Raw genomic sequence first — 19,138 nt, 5'->3', positions numbered from 1 at the left:
CTGAACCTTTGCCATTCTGGCTATTCCTTGATCCATTCAAACAGTAGTTCCACGCTTCCTTCTGCATCTTTCAGGTTTTGGTTGTCACTTTAAGGCATTTGAGATCATTTTAGCTGAGCAGCCTATCATTGCTGCACTTCTCTGTATGTTTTTTCTCTCTACAATCAACTTTTTAATCAAAGTACGCTGTTCATCAGAACAATGTCTGGAACAACCCATTTTACCCAGTATTTCAGAAGGAAATGCGCTATGACCAACCTGTGCAACATTTGCCCCCCTCCTACCTTAAATAAGGGCCAAAATTGACACCCATTCTTCTGCAGAATGAATGACTTCACCAATTGAACTTCTCACTGCTATTATTTTGAACAAGCCCCTTTCAATCAATGCTTCAATTACTCAGAATGAACGGCATGCATGTCCTAATTGTTGGGTTTGTTTTGTTTTCAATACTCTACTACACTTTCAAGTAAATGTTTTGCTATGTAGAAATAGCATTTCTACTAAAAACATTGATTTATCAAGTTAATGGTGTTGGACTGCTATTATTTTGAACACTACTGTATATGTGTGTGTGAAGCCGCAAAAAGAAGCCATTCTGTCAGTATTGTGTCATTGTTTTGGCTGCTCCTGTATATAGGGGTCACCACAGAGGATCTGGTCTACATACCAGACTTCCTGACACAACCTTTCTATTTCTATCTGAACTTGGGACCTGCTCTGAGAGCGCACTGACAAGTTCACCTTCTAAGGGCTAAGCTGCTTCGGTCACCTCCTTCCCTTGGACATTAGTCGATCAAGTCCGTGCAGTCGCCCAGCCAGCCAATCCAAGAGCACCACTGGGATTCAAACCCTGGATCTCTAGATGTCAGCAGTCGTGGGCTAGTATACTTTTTTTAAGAAACTCAAATAATTTAGGCGCAGTCAAAAACACTGGAGTATTCTACTGAGAAGTTTGTGAAATGATTTGGGTCTGGACGGTTCATTATGCTCAGAGCGTAAACTATAAAGCTATAGTGTTAAAACACGCACAGTCCGTGTTCGCCCAATATGTGAATCAACCCGCTTTCTGATCATTACTGAAGTTTTATTTTGAGCGATATTTCATAGATTTTAATTCAAAAGTTTTTGGTTTGTTTTCTTTTATTACATTTGATCCGTTCTGTTAAATCACGGATGTTTGGATCTAAAACCGAGACCCTTCTGTGTGTGTTTAATTGGGGCCAATGTAGGAGTGTATGCGCTCACATTCATATCCTGTATTAAGATGCATAATGCAGTTATAAGAGCATTCGTAACATATAGCATACATGCGTACCTAATAATGGCTGACTCAAGTCAGACAGTGCCAATACTTGTAATGTATGTAGTAAAAATCAGTGGGCATTAATGCAGCTATAACAGGCTCCACTCTTTCAGGAAGGCTTTTCCACAAATGTCTGATGTGGGTCTGTGGGAATTTGTGCCCATTTACTGACGCTGGACAGACTTGGGTCACAGTCATGTAACTATTACTACTTATAAGCATTTACATATGCTTATTTGAACCATTATGAAGTATTATAGGTGCTCTTATGGTTATAAATGCAGCTATGATGTATTATGGATACTGAGTTAATTAAAAGTATTACCTTTATGTCTTCCTTGAGTGATAATGAGTGCTTATATATAGCATTCAATGAGTGCTAATATATAGCATTATATTTACCCTCGTTCATGGTGTCTGATCACTTTGCACTTGGACGTACCGTCACACTCACCTTACTCGGGTATCAGACTGGAAACATGCTGGTTCAGCTCTGGGACCAGTCTGTTGTGTGCCGTACTGCCTTTCATGTCTGCACTGCGATGGCTAATCACGACCATGAGAACTGGATCGTACGGTGCTATTTTGATCAAGTTTTGGCCACGCCTGAAGCTTTCAGAGAGAAGTTTCTCAGCCGGAAAGTCTTAGCACGGTCACGGCTGGACTAACAGTACGACACTATGCAAAACACCAGTATCTGGTGGGACAGTTTCACAGCAGCCCTTGATAAGCCAAACGAGGGCTCATCTGACAATCGGACAAGTGGCAGAAAAGGAAAACACAAAATCAGTGCCTTAGTAAGGTGTTGAGCCACCGTAGCTGCTTCATCGTGCCTTTAAGCTCTCAACAGTGAAGAGATGGAGTACCAGTCTTCCCAAAGATCTTGATATCGGTTTTGACGATGGTGTGAGGAGCCGTTTCATCATACTGTTTATTGATTGATTTACAGTGATTCTGAGGGGTCAAATGAACCTAAACCAGGCCAGGCTGGGTCAAATTGTCCCTATGGCATAACAGAGCCATCAGACTTTCTCAGTATTGGGGTCAAACATTCAGACCTGTAACATTCTCTTGGTTACAAATGCCATGGACACATAAAGCCTTTGCCATCAATGTCTCAATTATGAACCTTCCTCATACCTTCTTCATCCAAAATTGAGGTCTTGACTGGTTTTTACAGGGTGTTTTAGGGTTTTTTTGTGCCCTAGTGCCAGACAGTGCATCAGGAACTAGCTCTTATTTGCTTCGAATGTGAAAGTTTACTTGTAAGGGACATAGTAGTCTTTAAATATTACTAATTCAATGTTTTTAATGACTAAATGATTGACCCTTTATACACAATAAGCTTACAGTGGTCATTCGCAAAGGTCAGAAAAAGTGTCACTTTATGCTGCGAGGAAATGTGATTTAAGAATGAAAAACACAGGCCAACCATGCTCCACTGTGCCACTGCAAGCTACAGGAACCTGGATAACACTGTCCACAGTCAAGCCAGCTTTCTTTGTCCTATATACAGTATATATATATATATATGTAGACGAATGTATGAAATTGTACAGCCGTTGAACATAACAGAGTTCCGACAGAAAAGGTTCCGATCTGATTTCTGATTTGTACTGTATATAGTCCCAGATCCCAGTGCTATAAAGTGTAAAGTGTACATAAAAGCAATTTTAAATGTATATTATATATTTTTCTTGTTGTTTATAGATGCATTTACGAATAAACAGAGACCTTTTACGTTTGATATGTGTCTTTCATTGGCTGGATATATGAAGGTGACAGTCCATGCACATCACATCCAACTTTACCGGTTCTAATTTACTAAAGCTGTGGCTAAATGTTGTTTGATTGTTTTGCCTACATTTTGCCCAGTGAATCAGACCCACAGCAACCCTGACCAGGGTAAAGCGATGGTAAAACAGACAATAATGAATGAAAGTATTCAATCACTTTTGTTTTTTGTTATTTATATATCTATAACATACAGTGCCTTGCAAAAGTATTCAGCCCCCTTGAACTTTTCAACCTTTTGCCACATTTCAGGCTTCAAACATAACGATATGAAATTGTAATTTTTTGTGAAGAATCAACAACAAGTGGGACACAATCGTGAAGTGGAACGAAATTTATTGGATATTTTAAACTTTTTTTAGAAATAAAAAACTGAAAAGTGGGGCGTGCAATATTATTCAGCCCCCTTGCGTTAATACTTTGTAGCGCCACCTTTTGCTGCGATTACAGCTGCAAGTCGCTTGGGGTATGTCTCTATCAGTTTTGCACATCGAGAGACAGAAATTTTTGCCCATTCTTCCTTGCAAAACAGCTCGAGCTCAGTGAGGTTGGATGGAGAGCGTTTGTGAACAGCAGTTTTCAGCTCTTTCCACAGATTCTCGATGGGATTCAGGTCTGGACTTTGACTTGGCCATTGTAACACCTGGATACGTTTATTTGTGAACCATTCCATTGTAGATTTTGCTTTATGTTTTGGATCATTGTCTTGTTGGAAGATAAATCTCCGTCCCAGTCTCAGGTCTTTTGCAGACTGCAACAGGTTTTCTTCCAGAATGGTCCTGTATTTGGCTCCATCCATCTTCCCATCAATTTTAACCATCTTCCCTGTCCCTGCTGAAGAAAAGCAGGCCCAAACCATGATGCTGCCACCACCATGTTTGACAGTGGGGATGGTGTGTTCAGGGTGATGAGCTGTGTTGCTTTTACGCCAAACATAACGTTTTGCATTGTGGCCAAAAAGTTCGATTTTGGTTTCATCTGACCAGAGCACCTTCTTCCACATGTTTGGTGTGTCTCCCAGGTGACTTTTTATGGATATCTTTGAGAAATGGCTTTCTTCTTGCCACTCTTCCATAAAGGCCAGATTTGTGCAGTGTACGACTGATTGTGTCCTATGGACAGAGTCTCCCACCTCAGCTGTAGATCTCTGCAGTTCATTCAGAGTGATCATGGGCCTCTTGGCTGCATCTCTGATCAGTCTTCTCCTTGTTTGAGCTGAAAGTTTAGAGGGACGGCCGGGTCTTGGTAGATTTGCAGTGGTCTGATACTCCCTTCATTTCAATATGATCGCTTGCACAGTGCTCCTTGAGATGTTTAAAGCTTGGGAGATCTTTTTGTATCCAAATCCGGCTTTAAACTTCTCCACAACAGTATCTCGGACCTGCCTGGTGTGTTCCTTGGTCTTCATGATGCTCTCTGCGCTTTAAACAGAACTCTGAGACTGTCACAGAGCAGGTGCATTTATATGGAGACTTGATTACACACAGGTGGATTCTATTTATCACCATCAGTCATTTAGGTCAACATTGGATCATTCAGAGATCCTCACTGAACTTCTGGAGTGAGTTTGCTGCACTGAAAGTAAAGGGGCTGAATAATATTGCACGCCCCACTTTTTAGTTTTTTATTTCTAAAAAAAGTTTAAAATATCCAATAAATTTCGTTCTACTTCACGATTGTGTCCCACTTGTTGTTGATTCTTCACAAAAAATTACAATTTCATATCGTTATGTTTGAAGCCTGAAATGTGGCAAAAGGTTGAAAAGTTCAAGGGGGCTGAATACTTTTGCAAGGCACTGTATATAGTGCAACACACACACACACACACTACTGTCAAAAGTATGTTCCTCTTCACCTATTCAGTTATCAGGTGTATAAATTCGATTAAATAAAATACATCTTATGCTTTTAAATCTGTTCTGACCTGATTGTGCCTTTTTACACAAAGCGAGGTCCATGAAGACGTGATTTGATGAGTATGTGGAGGAATGTCAGGAATGTCGCCCAACATCAGCACCTGATTTTACAAATAAGGTTTTGACTGAATGGCCACATTCCTACAGACCACCTCCACAATCTTGTGGACAGTCTTCCTATAAAACTGTAGACGGCCAAGGGTTTTAGAGTTCATGGTCAGGTGTCCACACGCTTCTGGTCAAATATATCTGGCATATCTAGTGTAAATAGACACGTGGTGTATGATATTTTTGCACTTATAACCAAAAATGTAAGTATTTATAAGCATATATTTCTGCCCTCGCACCAGGGAATAAACCTCAGACCCATCCCATCGCTGACCCACTTGACGCCTGAAGATGAACGGATGAATAAACCTTTGGATTAACTTATAAAGTCTGATGTATTTTCTTCCCTCCCTGTTTTTTCTCTCACACCATCCTTTTGATTTTGCAGCTCACTTTAATTATTTTTTACAGCCCTTAAAAAACGGTCAGAGAGCCACGGCGCTTCGATATCACGAACATCTGTGTTCCTCATGCCAGTTTGGACCCGTCCGTACTGAAGATGCTGAGTCACGATGTGTATGAGAGAGGAAGAGCGAGCGTGAGAGTCACCCAGTCATTACTGTACAGATGTTTATGTAGCTTTCAATCAGCAGCACGTGTAGCTACGATGAACAGAGATGGTCGAGCTTCATGCTGACCTGTTAGAACCCGACTCACCAGGCTGACTGCTGTCATTGGTTCATTTATCTCCACTATTTTCAATTACTTGAATGAGTCGGGACAGGGTGGGGACACACAGGACAGGGTGTCTGTTTCAGGGTATCACAAACATATTCAACCACAACTAGGGGTAATTTAGAAAAGCCAATCCACCTACTGGCACTGTGATAGTCTCTGAATGTCTTTGTACTTGTGGGAAGAAACCAGGACCCGGACCGCTTAACCCGAGAATTGCACCCCGGATCTTCTAGCAACAGTGCCCACCCAGCCATCATGCCACATTTTTTCAAGGTCACAGTGGGTCCGATTTACTGGGCAAAAGGTACAGGACAGTTTGAACAGGTCACACACTGTGGTAGGAAACCAGAGCACTCAGATGAAACCCACATAGAAAGGACCCACACCACTCCATCTGGGAATCAAACTCAAGACCTTTTTGCTGTGAGGCAACCCACCAAGCCACCCTTCACATTAAACACTTTCTTACAGGTGTATATAAACTTCTGACTTCATCTGTGACGAATTTGTGTTCTGGCAGGTAAATTAATGTCGAATAAAACAACTAGACATTAACATATTTTTGTGTAAACCAGGTACTTTGGATGGGTTCTAATCAGCCCCGGTTCTGGACTGCTTTGCTTGGGGGGGCAGTAAAACCTAATGAGGGGGCATGTTGATAGTCATGTTTTTGAAGCCAGAAATATATTCAAGGCTTGATTTGTGCATGAATGATGACAGCCAAGCTATTGATACTGGCTTAAAGTGATGTATGAGGTAAAGAAATAAAAATGCATGTTTTCGAACTTAAACTTAAAACCCAATGATTAAAAAATACATGTTGATTATGTAAATGGAGAAAAAAGATTATCTAATTGTATTTCATTTTAATACGCCCCCTTAATTAAATTGCCATTACTAATAGAACAACTCTATTTCTTGAAAGGCTTTAATACAAATTTAAGTCAAAGCTGACAAATGTACCTACACACAGACTGAGAATATTCAAACGTGGAAATAGGAATGAGTGAGAATATTTATATTATTGGGAAATTAAAATATAAAGAAAACAAAAGAATACTAATTCTGTAAAAAAAAAGTGTTTACCAGTATACCTGCCTCTCGCTCACACTAACAGAACATATACTGCCGAACTGAACTGTTTGGGGCAGTCTGCCGATTTTTATATGACTCAAAGAGCCAATCAGGAATAAGCAAGGAAATATCTTCACACTGTAAAACAAAATGCATTTTTGTGATTGGTTCAGAGATAATTTTAAAAATAGCCGTTGCTTGCATTGTGCTTGGGGGGGCAAAGACACAATTTGGGGGGGCAATGCCCCCCTCAGCCCCCCCCTAGCGCCGGCCCTGGTTCTAATGCTCTAAAAAGTTTAGTAAGATGGGCAGAAACGAACCTCAGAGCTTTTCCTTTCAGTATACTGGCAAAAGTTTGTAGACAGTGCAGAACTTAGTAATCAGCCATTGTGAAGTGAATAAAACTGGACTGAAGCGTTCTGTGACCTCTTTCTATTCACTTTGTATCTTTCAAGTATTTGTACATCTAAATAGTTTTGTCACTGGATTGCGTGTGCTGGCCGCTGAGCGACAAGTGTTCACACTTGTGAAATGAGGGTTTGGATCAGGACGCTGGATTCGCTGAAACAGCCTTTGGTTTCTACTCGGAAAGTCACGGTGCATGTGTCTCAGTGGATTTGGCTTCGATTGCCCCACTGCTTGGCACGAGCGTGTGCCAGGAACTGGAGGGTTTATTTTTGGAGGAAAGGCTATTGTTGAACACGCTGATGTGTGGGCATTTGTCTTTCAGTTAACCACAGGACGTTTACACGATGACAGCCGGGTGATTTAGGATCTGCTCATTTGACCTCAGCTAAAAATATATATCTTAAGAGTATAGTGAAACTTTTGAAGTTTGGACATGTTTGGTGTTAAACGTTCGTGTCTTTAACATTGCACAGGAGCTTGAAGGAAAATGTAAGCTCCAAAATTCTGTCAACAGCTTCTCAGTCCACACTTAGTCATGCCAGTATAGTGAGTTTCTGACAGTATGTTTCCTACACCAGACACTGTATTTAACTAAAGGTATGTGATACCTTATACACTTATGTGATCATTTAAGAGCCAGACTGTCTCATCCTGAACCTACAAATGTTCTTTGGACTGAATTGTCTCTCCCACTCAAACAGACACACTTCAAGATCCTGTAGAAAGCTTTTCCAGATGACTCAAAGCTGGAGGAACGTATTAATATCAGCTTTGAAACAGGATCTCCAACAAGCGCATGGTCAGGCGTCCACATACTTTTGGTCATCTACTGTATTGTACATAAAATATAAACATACAATACAATACAATGTGCATTATTTACACAATTACTACAGCTACAATAGCTGATAATGACATTTCTTCGCCTTTTATGGTGATTGAAAGTAGTAGTGCTAAGTGCTAGCCACAGATCGTACCCGTTTCCAGATCCCACCCGTTCTCAGTCCCCCTCGATTTACCCTTCGTTTTCACTCGTGTGTTTTCCACCCGTTTTGTTGTCTGTTAATTACCTTGATTAAATTCACCTGTTCTGAGTTTGTTCCTCTACTTTTGTCCTATTTAAACTCTTTTGTGTTTTAACGTCATCAGATCCTGTTAGAGGCGTCAAATCCTGTTAGCAAACCGTATCGTTATTTTTACAGCTAAATGTTTAACCCCAGCCTGTCATGTTTGTCTTTTTTTTTATTAAGTTTTTTACCTAGTTAAGTCTGTTTGTAGACCTACTGACCATTACTTTGACATTAACTATGAGTTTGGACTTTGTAAACCTGCACTTGCGCCCCAACACACCTCAGCAAGCATTAGTTACACAAACAGAAGTAAATACGCAAATGTAATACATGTATATATATATAAAAATCTTCATATATAACATTTATGACCGTATTTGCACCAACTATATACGAAACCTATAAGAAATGGGAACGATTTCATGTATTGACATACGTGTGGCCCATAGAAATATGCATGCTTATGTATTTAACATATATGTAACATATTTATATTTATACTTACAAACATACTAAATATATATAAACATATAAAAATATATATTAAATATATATATTGTGGCGTCGTCGAGAAGAAAGGAGGCGTCTTTCTTGAATGACGAATGTTTGAAAATAAAAAAAACGTGCTAGCATACAGCCTATTTTTATATATGTTATGTTAATAAAACTGCATATATATATTTAATATGTATGCTAACATATATGGATACAATATATATATATATAAAAACTAATCCTATAGATATATTTAGTATATGTACATACACACTTTTATTAAGGGTATTTCGTATATGTTATAAACTAGAAGATATATGTATGTTTTAATAATATATCAACTTACAGCTAACATACAGTATGTGGAAAAAACATTATTAATATAGGGGCGTATATGTAATATATTACATTTTTATGTGGGAACTTCTATAATGGTATTTCACTTTGTTGTATGGCCTCCTAACTACTTGTTATTTGGTAATTGACTACTTTGATGCCTTCTTTAAGCCTGTGTAAAAAGAGATGGTTTGAATCAAAGCTTTATAAAGTACACTGAAATAATAAACTTTGTTGCTGATGACAAGGACAAACAAAACTTCTTGCATAGCAGTCATTACTCAATGACAAAGTAATACTTGCTTCACCATAAAGTTTCTCCATTCTTTTTAGCAGCTTGTAATTAAAAGCAGACCAGAGTTGGGTAAAAAGCAGGAGACACCCCAGACAGATCTCTAGTCCATTACAGTACACAAAAACGTAGGACATTTTTAGTAGCTGTGTGTGTGTTTGGACTTGTGAGAGGAAACTAGAGCGCCCAGAGGAAACCCATGCAGACATAGAGAACAGAGAACATGCAAATTCACACAGAGAGGGCCCTGGTTACCAGGCCAGGGAATCAAAGCCAGGCTCTTCTTGCTGTGAGGTGATGGCGCTACCCATTTCACCACTGTGCTCTAGCATTGTGACATCTAGGTTCATCATTGAGGCTGTTTAAACCACTGTTCAAACACCATAGTTCTTTAATGCAGAGGTGTCTGGTTTATTGATTATAAGGTCGAGGTTTCAAGAGCCCCCGCTGACAAATTATCACTGCTGGCCCCTTAAACAAGGCCCGTAAGCCCCAGTGTCTTGAACTGTATTAAAAAATCACTTTCAGTAAAAGTGTCTGCCAAATGCCCATGTGTACATGTGTTTCCTTCAGAAGTATTTTTTGTGTGTGGGGGTTTTCTAACCAAATGTGAAACCCTTTCTCACGAATAATAGAGACAGATTTTGTTTTTACTCGAGCAGACAAATATGTATGGCCGTCTGCTCTTAATCCATTACACTTATGAATTAATTACATTACACTCCATTGAATTAATGGAGGCTTCAGATGTTCTGCAGTCTTGTGTTCCAGACCTGAAATTTTGACTCTTGTGGGAATAAAGATGGATTTACTGATGTTCTGATGAACAGTTTTCTAATTTCTAATGCAATTTTATTTTACTTATTCTGTAATAAACATATTTGCATGCGTACACACATTTGCTTTTTACTTGCACAGGGCAAAATCCAGAAAATAAAAGGAGCACATTTAAAAGGCCTGGTCAAGCCACTGGCATTGGCACTGGCACTGGCACCCCGTACACTTTGTGAACACAAAGGAGCATTTGTTTAGCTGTTAGGCCTTGTTTTTTTCATCAAGAGGACAGATGAAAGATTGTTGTGCTGAAAGAATACAACAAAGCCGGGCAGAAAAAAGAACCTCGCTGGTAATTTTGGATGTAGGGTGACAGTATGGATCTGGATCTGTTTAAACATGGTCGCAGGTCGCTAATTAAGAAGAGCAGGGGATTGGTGATGCGACGGCACATTGTAAATCGATGGTGAATTTCTAAGCAGATGGACCAGAGCGTGACTCGCGTGAGCGCTGGTTATGATCAGACGTTATGAAGTGACACGACATGAAAGAGGGGAAACAAATTAATCAAGCACTGCCAAAGTACTGGCATATCTCCTAATGTGTGTGTGTGTGTGTGTGTGTGTGTGTGTGTGTGTGTGTGTGTGTGTGTATGTGTTTCCATCATCAGCGTGGGTATTAGAAATGCACTACATGGACAAAAATACTGGGACACCCTTTCTAATTATTGAATTCATGTGTTTCAGCCACAACAATAGCTAACAGATGAAATAAAACAATTATATAATGGATTGTATGTGCTACAGTTTAGGGAAGGCCTTTTCTTGTCCCTGCATGCCTGCTCTCTGTGCACAAAGCAACCTCTATACAGATATGAAGAAAAGCTGACCTCAGACCCACTCAACAACTCTGGAATGAACCAGAACATCAACTGAGGCTTTATTGACTGAGGCCGTGCAAATGCCCTTTGACTGAGTGGGCACAAATTCCCACAGATGTCTTGAGAGAAGCTGTACAGATCACTCTAAGGTGTAGAGGTCACTCTAATTTACTACCATTTGTTTTAGAAATGGGACATTCAACATGCTCATGGCCAGGTGTCCAGATACTTTTGGCCCTATAGTGTAGATGTATAGAATGACGGTGGATTTGTTGATGAAGAAAGTCCTATAATGGCCTTCTTTTGACCTTATCAGTGATTAGGATTAGAAATAAGATTAATATAGCTGGTGCTGGGGTAATATGCTGGCCCACCAGCAATGACCTCTCAAGGTTTTGAGTTCTAATCTCAGCTGAGCTATCGATCTAGCAGGCACAGTTGGTTGTTTCAAAGTAAGAGAGGTTCCTGGGTTCCTGATTCAGTCTTGTCTGTGTGTGGGTGCGCGGCCAGAGATAGCACAGCTGAGATGGGATAGAGCACTAGGCTGCTGCACCACCCCAACACCATGATGGCAGGGCTGGAAGCTCCTGTGTGACGTGAACTGATGATGCAAAGCTGAACGTGAGAAGCAGAACAAGTTCCTGTCTAATGGAAGATCATTGTTATGTTTCCCTCTTCACACCTCAGTTTGTTTGTTTTTTTCAATAAAACTTGAACTGATATGCAAACCAACACCCAAGCTTGTCAAAACATTGTCATGGTGACCTGAGAAACCAAACACCTGGTGGCTTTTATCTCCTCTCTTAAGCTTCTGAACAATAGGTTTGAGTTTCTTAATTTGCGGGTGGAGCGCTAACTGATGCAAAATTCTCAGGGCTAACGATGGCAATTAATACATGTTATGATGACGATACATGAGAAACATGATAAGACATGATCATCCAAACTCCAGGCAGAAATGTTGGAGGAAGAAAGTTTTTCCTCAGCTGTTTATATGGGTTCAGTTCTTGGAGCAGACCTGCACACAGCCAGGATCAGAGTAGATGTTTTACCTGCTTAACCAGTTTCTTGGACTCCGTACAATTCGCCCAGAGCGATGCAGCAGTTGCCGTTCGTTCCACCAAAACATGTGCCGTGGTTTAAATCCACTCATAGTTTTTATTTTCAGACCGATCTCTCAAAACTGGAGATGTGAACATGAAACGATGCGATCAACCTTCATCACACAGATGTTTCTGATACGGCTGAGATGTTTTGTTTTCATTTATGCCTAAACCTTCCAAAGCGTTTAGGTCAGAGCTGTAAAAAAAACATAGCATAATTTGCTCATAAAAGGGGGTTTGATCTTCAAATAAGTCATAATAATACACAATTATGTTCCCTCCAAAGGAAAAAGCACATCATTATATTTTTATGTCTTTATTTTTTTAACAAATCAGACTGTACCAAATGCCCAGCCTGCCAATGACGGATATTGTGTTCTAGAATCCACTTTCTAGAGATCTTTCTTCAGATGTTTATTAAGTAAAAAGTGCTGAACAGTAATTATTATGATGGAAAATTACTGTTTTCATTCATACGTTCACTCATCTTTGCAACATCTGCTTCATCCTGATCAGGAATTCATTTTGGACTGACAGCCAATCCATCACATCTCTCTCTCTCTCTCTCTCTCTCTCTCTCTCTCTCTCTCTCTCTCTATCTATCTTGTTCTCTTTTTGTCTTAAAATGCTGCTGGAACAGTTTATTAACATTTTAACAGTTTATGTTTACACAATAAAGATAATATTATATGTTTATTTCCATTCATTTTTAATGCACAATGCTTTATTTGAAGTAGCAAAGTCACTGCATACCAACATCATACCTTATAACTGTAAAGCATGGTGAAGGAAGTATTGATTGTAGTTTGCGGCTTTGGACAGCTTTTATTAATTAAGGGAAAATCTGATTGATTGATAAGACAGCAAGAATGGCCTAGGTTCGATTCCCCTGCTGGGTCAACCACCCAGGGTCCTTTCTGTGTGGAGTTTGCATGTTCTCCCTGTGTCTGTGTGGGTTTCCTCCGGGTGCTTGTTTAAAGACATGAAGCCAGGTTAATTTGAGCTACTAGAAATTGCCTTGTGTGTGGGTATGTGTGTGTGTGTGTGTGTGCCCTGTGATGGACTGGCAACCTGTTTGGGGTGTTTCTTACCTTTTGGCAAATGAAGCAGACCCACTGTGACCCTGATCAGGATAAAGCACTGGTAAAACAGACAGTGAATGAATGAATCAATGGATGTTAGTAGCAGTCACTCAAGGTTTTATAAACGGGGAATATGAAACACCAACTTAGATGCGGTGGCATGAATGAACTAGGGCTGATCCGACAAAATTCCGATCTCATTCTCGTGCAAATACGATCATAGCTTCTTAAAAGTCATTAATTATAAACGTTCACTTATGATTTCCACTGTAAAAGACATGAAATACTGTATAGAGTTGTTTACTTTTTATAGCTGAAAATTTTTGTATTTTATTATGACTTGGATAAAGATCATGTCGTATTTTATGAATAATTAAAGGGAAACAGTCATGATGGACTAATGGGTTTTTAATGACAGAAAAAGCTATGAGATGCCAGAGCTTTAAAAGAAAATGATTCATTTTTGGTGAGCTTTAACGTCCAACTTTTGAGGACGTTTCCATTGTAAAGCTCTAGGCTCAGTGTAATTAGTGTAGCTGAACTCGTTCTCATTTACATTTATTTCTTTATTTCTGGAGTTGGAGCAGTCATGAAAAATCTCACGACCAAACACTCCTGCTGACTCTGCCTGTAACCGTGTTTGCTTTCCCATGTCTGCTGAATGCAAAGCGCTCTCAGAACAAATTGCTCTCCAAACACATTATTAATAGTCCAAACCTCTCCGAACCAGTTTACACAAACTCCCCGACGCCGTGGTTGAGATATTTTCATTCCCATAAGAAATGTTTGTAGTCATGCGTCGGACTGAAACGTGCAGCAGAAGAAGCCCGGAATATAGAAGTATGTAAAGCGGTCGGGTCTGGCTAAAAGGAGAAAAGTGAAAAACCACAGATCTTATATAAGAGTGAGTGTGCACGGCGCACGGAGACTGCAGGCCGAGGGTTCAGACGCGCCTTTGACTCGCGTAATTACAGAAAATAATGGAACCTCAGAAGATCTACGAGCTGCAGTTAAGCCATCTGTTTCCAGGACACGTGTGATGTTACACAACATGAGGTTTGTTGTGGGACTACAGAATAATCTCAGAGCTGCAAGAAATGACATTTTGGCTGCAGTTTGCAGGAATTATCTAGACGTTGATCAGTGTTACTGATGTACATTTTTACTTATTGATGTAGCTACACTATAAGGCCAAAAGTATGTGGACACCAGACCATAAGCTTTTAATGCCATGGCAATTAATATACAGCAGCGTTTCTGTTCAACATTTTCTCAAGATTTTGAAGTGTGCCTGTGGGAATTCAGTCTAAAGAGCATCGTAATGGTCAGGCACAATGTCCAGTTTCCTCATCAGGTTACATGCTTTCCAGTAACTTGATGATGCGACTCTTTTCTCTTTTAAGTCACAACAGACTGCAAAAAAACAAGCACTGACTAAAGAGGTGAGATTGTGACTGAAAACAGAAAATGTAATCCACATTCCAAGTAATGATCACATGACCTTCATTTTAAACGAGCCTCTTTATTAATGACCTGCTGCAGACACTCCTGACCCCTACGACACGTGTGCAACAGTCGACCACTTCTTTTCACCTGCACGATGCAGGTTCATATGGAGAGATCAGTATCCAGAATTGCAGGAGAGTTACGCACCAATCTCTGTTATCCCTCGCCTCTGTGCAGATACCATTGACCGGCCAGCAGAGGTCGCAATTGCAGCAATGATGAGGAATCCCAATGACAATCCCACCCTCGAGTGGGCTGGTCATTGTCCGTATAGGTGCCCAGCCTGCTGGAGGTAGCACACAAATTTATTCGTAAGTAAACATTGCAATGTAGTATAATCTACTAAACCCTTAAACATGAGCTGCAGAAGAATATTTATCACTGATCCTTTAATTTTTAAATTCATATTTAATGGATAATAATAGGTCTCCCCAACATGTTTATTGGGGTAAATCTTCTGAGCAGTATGTATATGTTGTTTGTGATTGTTTGAGAGCTTTTATTCCTCTCTGGGCCTCACACTGACCTCCAGCCCTGCTCGTATTCATTCTGTACTTTGCTCTGGTTTTGCAACCCTCAGAAATGCTCTTGTTTTCTAACCAACTATTTTCAGAAGCCAGTTCTGGATCAGAACAGGAGACTAATGTCAGTTAGACCAACATGCTGTTTACTACGATTACCTTGTCCTAATGTCACCTTCCTGAACTTTCCTCCCGGCCTTTGTGTCAGTGACCGTCCTCGGTGAGTGACGTCAGCCGCCGCCACTTTGTCAATATTTGGCTGTATTAACGTGAACAAAAAAAGGATAATCAGCTCACCATGACGCGAGTCAGATATGTCTATGTCGACTATGTCATGTCTACAAACAAGTCACAAACAAATGTATTTATGCTCAAGGTTGCCAAACGTTTATAAACTCAATCTGTTTTTTTAATGGAAAGGTAAGTGTACAAAATGACTGTATATAGATGCATCGAATCAATTTAATTACTGAATAAATGATTTAACTGTTTATTTAGCTGTTATTGGCATTGTTTTTGGCAGAGCATTTCTAAATCTATACCTTTACACCCACAAAATATCAGAATATTAAAATGCTGAAGCTTTTAATGACAGTAACTCGCATATAATACGCATCATTCCATTTTTTGTTTGTTTTACTATTAATCTGCTAATTGTGTATTAATCTGCTCCCAGAAATGTCAGCAGTACATTAAATTCCATTTATAGCCAAAGCGCAAGGCACACAGTAACACCCTGGATGGGGCACCAGTCCATCGCAGGGCACACACACATACACACCCCCATTCACCTTTAGAGCAATTCAGTGTCTCCAATTAACCTGACTGCATGTTTTTGGACTGTGGGAGGAAACCGGAGCTCCCGGAGGAAACCCACACAATGCAAACTCCACACAGAAAAGACCCGGACCGTCCTCACCTGGGGATCGGACCCAGGACCTTCTTGCTGTGAGGCGACGGTGCTACCCACCGAGCCACCGTGCCGCCCTCATTTTATTTCCATCATTCCATCAATATCAATCAACCTTTTTCTAGTCAGGGATGGTCCAGGTCACGGTGGGTCCAGCTCCACTGGGAAACAATGGGCGTAAGCAGGAACACCACAGCCTGATTTTAATAGCACTAGTGTAATAAGCAGCTGCGCCACCCTTTGACTATTATATGTATGTTTTTATATTGTCTATATTTTTGCTTTTTAAACAATTTTGATGTTTGGAATATCTGTCCTTTTTATTGGGGGATGAGGGTAATTATATTAATAGTTTGGTACTTATTTAATAAGAAAATAAATCTTTCTTTGCTTTGCATATGTGCTGTTTGGCCCTTTTGCTCTTTTTTAGAGACGTCTTCCGTACCTGGACGCCGGCCTGCAGATGGTTTTGTGCAGCCCTCTCATTTTCTGGTCCATTTAATGCTTTTTAAAAGGCCATGTGGATTAAATCGGAGCCGGATGATCGCGGTCAGTCTGCCAGGAGTCGGGATGCGCCGCCAGTTTTTGAGGGAAAATCGGAGAAAAGAGAAATCGAGTCGACATCTGCCGAGATGTCATCCGAAATGACCAAGTCCTTTTTATTTATGTGAGAAAGTATGTTGATAAATAAAGACAGAAACATGACTGGGGGGTTTGAGGAAATGCATTCGGTGTTCGTATGTGACCTTTTTGGGACCTTGGGTGCATAAAAAATAGTAACGTGTGATGATATACGACAGAAGTAACAGCAGAAAAAGATTAAAAAAACAAATCCGTACATGTAGGAAACTCTAAGCCACGTGTCCTATAAAAGAAAGGTTGTGTGTTCTAAGAGCTCCGGGTACAAACACACTGTACATGCACACACACAAATACACAACACCCCCCACTGAGCAAACCCCAGATGGGCTAATCAGGACCCAAACCTCTGTTGTAGGGCTGCAACCCATTGCTGAGAGCTGAACGTGTGCCAAAGCTCCTGCAGAAAATTACCATGTGTTGTGTAACGTTACTAAACAGGCCTTTCTCATCGACACCGGCTCGAATAAGAGAGACTTTATCTCCTCACGCCTCTCGCACTCATTAGCAATCAGTGCTCACAGTCACATTAAAAAGATTTAAAAAAGGTCTTGTACTTGGCTTTTTTACTGTGACTGAATCTTTAGAACATGTACTCAGGTATGTTCAAGACCTTCCATCCCTCAGGCGACACCTCATTAAAAATCGTCATGCATTTGTAATTAATATAGACACATGGGCTCGGGGATACTGTGAAGCAGAGATGGGGACTCGAGTTCAGACTTGACTAGGACTCGTTTCAAATGACTCAGACTCGACTCGTGACTCGCAAAAAATGACTTGTAGACAACAAAAGTCAGCAACATTATTTACGTGTGACAATATGTATATATATATATATATATATATGATCCAACATAATTCTGATCGTGTCATTTTATGCTCTCTAATAATAATAACGCTCCGGCCATCTTAACCCGCAACGCACGCAGTGTGTAAATGTTCCAGCCAGCTTCCGACGTAGTGATGAAGTGTCGCTCCCTACTCCCTCCTTTGGATTGGATTCTCACTTGGAATGGTGGAATACCCTACGTAGTGAACTTCACTAGAACAGCTGGTGTGAATGAAATTGGCGCTAATGATTGAAAGAACCCTTTCTGAACCAGTCAGATCTTCTGATTGTAATTGTTAGTAAGAAATGCTGTTATTTGCATTTATTTAGTTTGCAGCGTCACACAGATGACGTGGTAATGAAACGCTTGATTGGTTTTCTAACGAGTTTGTGTTTTACTTCAGAACCGGGAAAAGTTTGGAGGTTTTTAATTATAAGCACATTTACAAAATAACGGATTCTATTCCTAATGGGACACACGCTTATAAATGTAATAGCATCTGGAAGAACAGAAGGTAAGGTAAGCAGCGGTTATGATTTTTTTTTTGCTGTGTTTGGGATTTTGGCCGCTGTGCCATGATTTATCGGGCGCTTTTGTTTTGCAATGAAAACAAAACGTATCAGTTTAAGCTTTTAACTGGTACCTAGGAAAGTAAAGGCTTTACACACACTCACGTTCACTATTAAATTCCGCCTGGCTCGGGATTAGGGTACAATCCTCTTTCTGAATGTTTAGCTGTATCGATGCTGCTAAACATTCAGAAAGAGGCTTTTTAAGGGGCCCTGGTGCAAACAGACCTCCGAGAGTAAGTGCAGAAACGGCCTCGTGTTGAATTCGACGCACATGAGGCACTTTTCTGTTCCAAGCCCTCCCCCAGGATCCACGAGACCATCTGATTTCTCTTAGAATTTGGATGGAGTGGCGTTGTTTAGCTTTAGTTATCATTTTATTAAATCATTGTTTACAAATGGTTTGTTCTGGGTTGGAGCTGAGACAGAAACGCACACTGTACAAGAGACCAGTCCACTAAAGGGAATCACACACTCACCGTTGTGGGGAGAACATGCAAAACTCATCACAGAGAGTAACACGAGGCATGGATCAAACCCAGGTCCTCAGGACCTGTCGCACCCAGACTTAGAACTGGATATAGTTTTGAGACCCACTGGTTTCGTTCATCTGAAAAAGATATTAGAGCTCTTTAAAAAGACCAGATCTGCTCGTATTGGTCGGACTAAAACTGAAACCTAATATGCGTCAGGATCTGGTGCCGATGTGTGCGGAAGGGGGCGAACGACGTTACAGAGTAAAAGAAAGACACAGAGGTAGAGTTCGTGGTGGTGGTGGTGCCGGAGAGGTCGATCGTTTTGACGACTGTATCTAACAACAAGGCTTGGATGAAGAAGAAGAAGC

This window comes from Trichomycterus rosablanca, chromosome 19, assembly GCF_030014385.1.
Source record: "Trichomycterus rosablanca isolate fTriRos1 chromosome 19, fTriRos1.hap1, whole genome shotgun sequence".
In the NCBI taxonomy this organism is placed as follows: Eukaryota; Metazoa; Chordata; class Actinopteri; order Siluriformes; family Trichomycteridae; genus Trichomycterus; species Trichomycterus rosablanca.
This window is presented reverse-complemented; position numbering follows the sequence as displayed.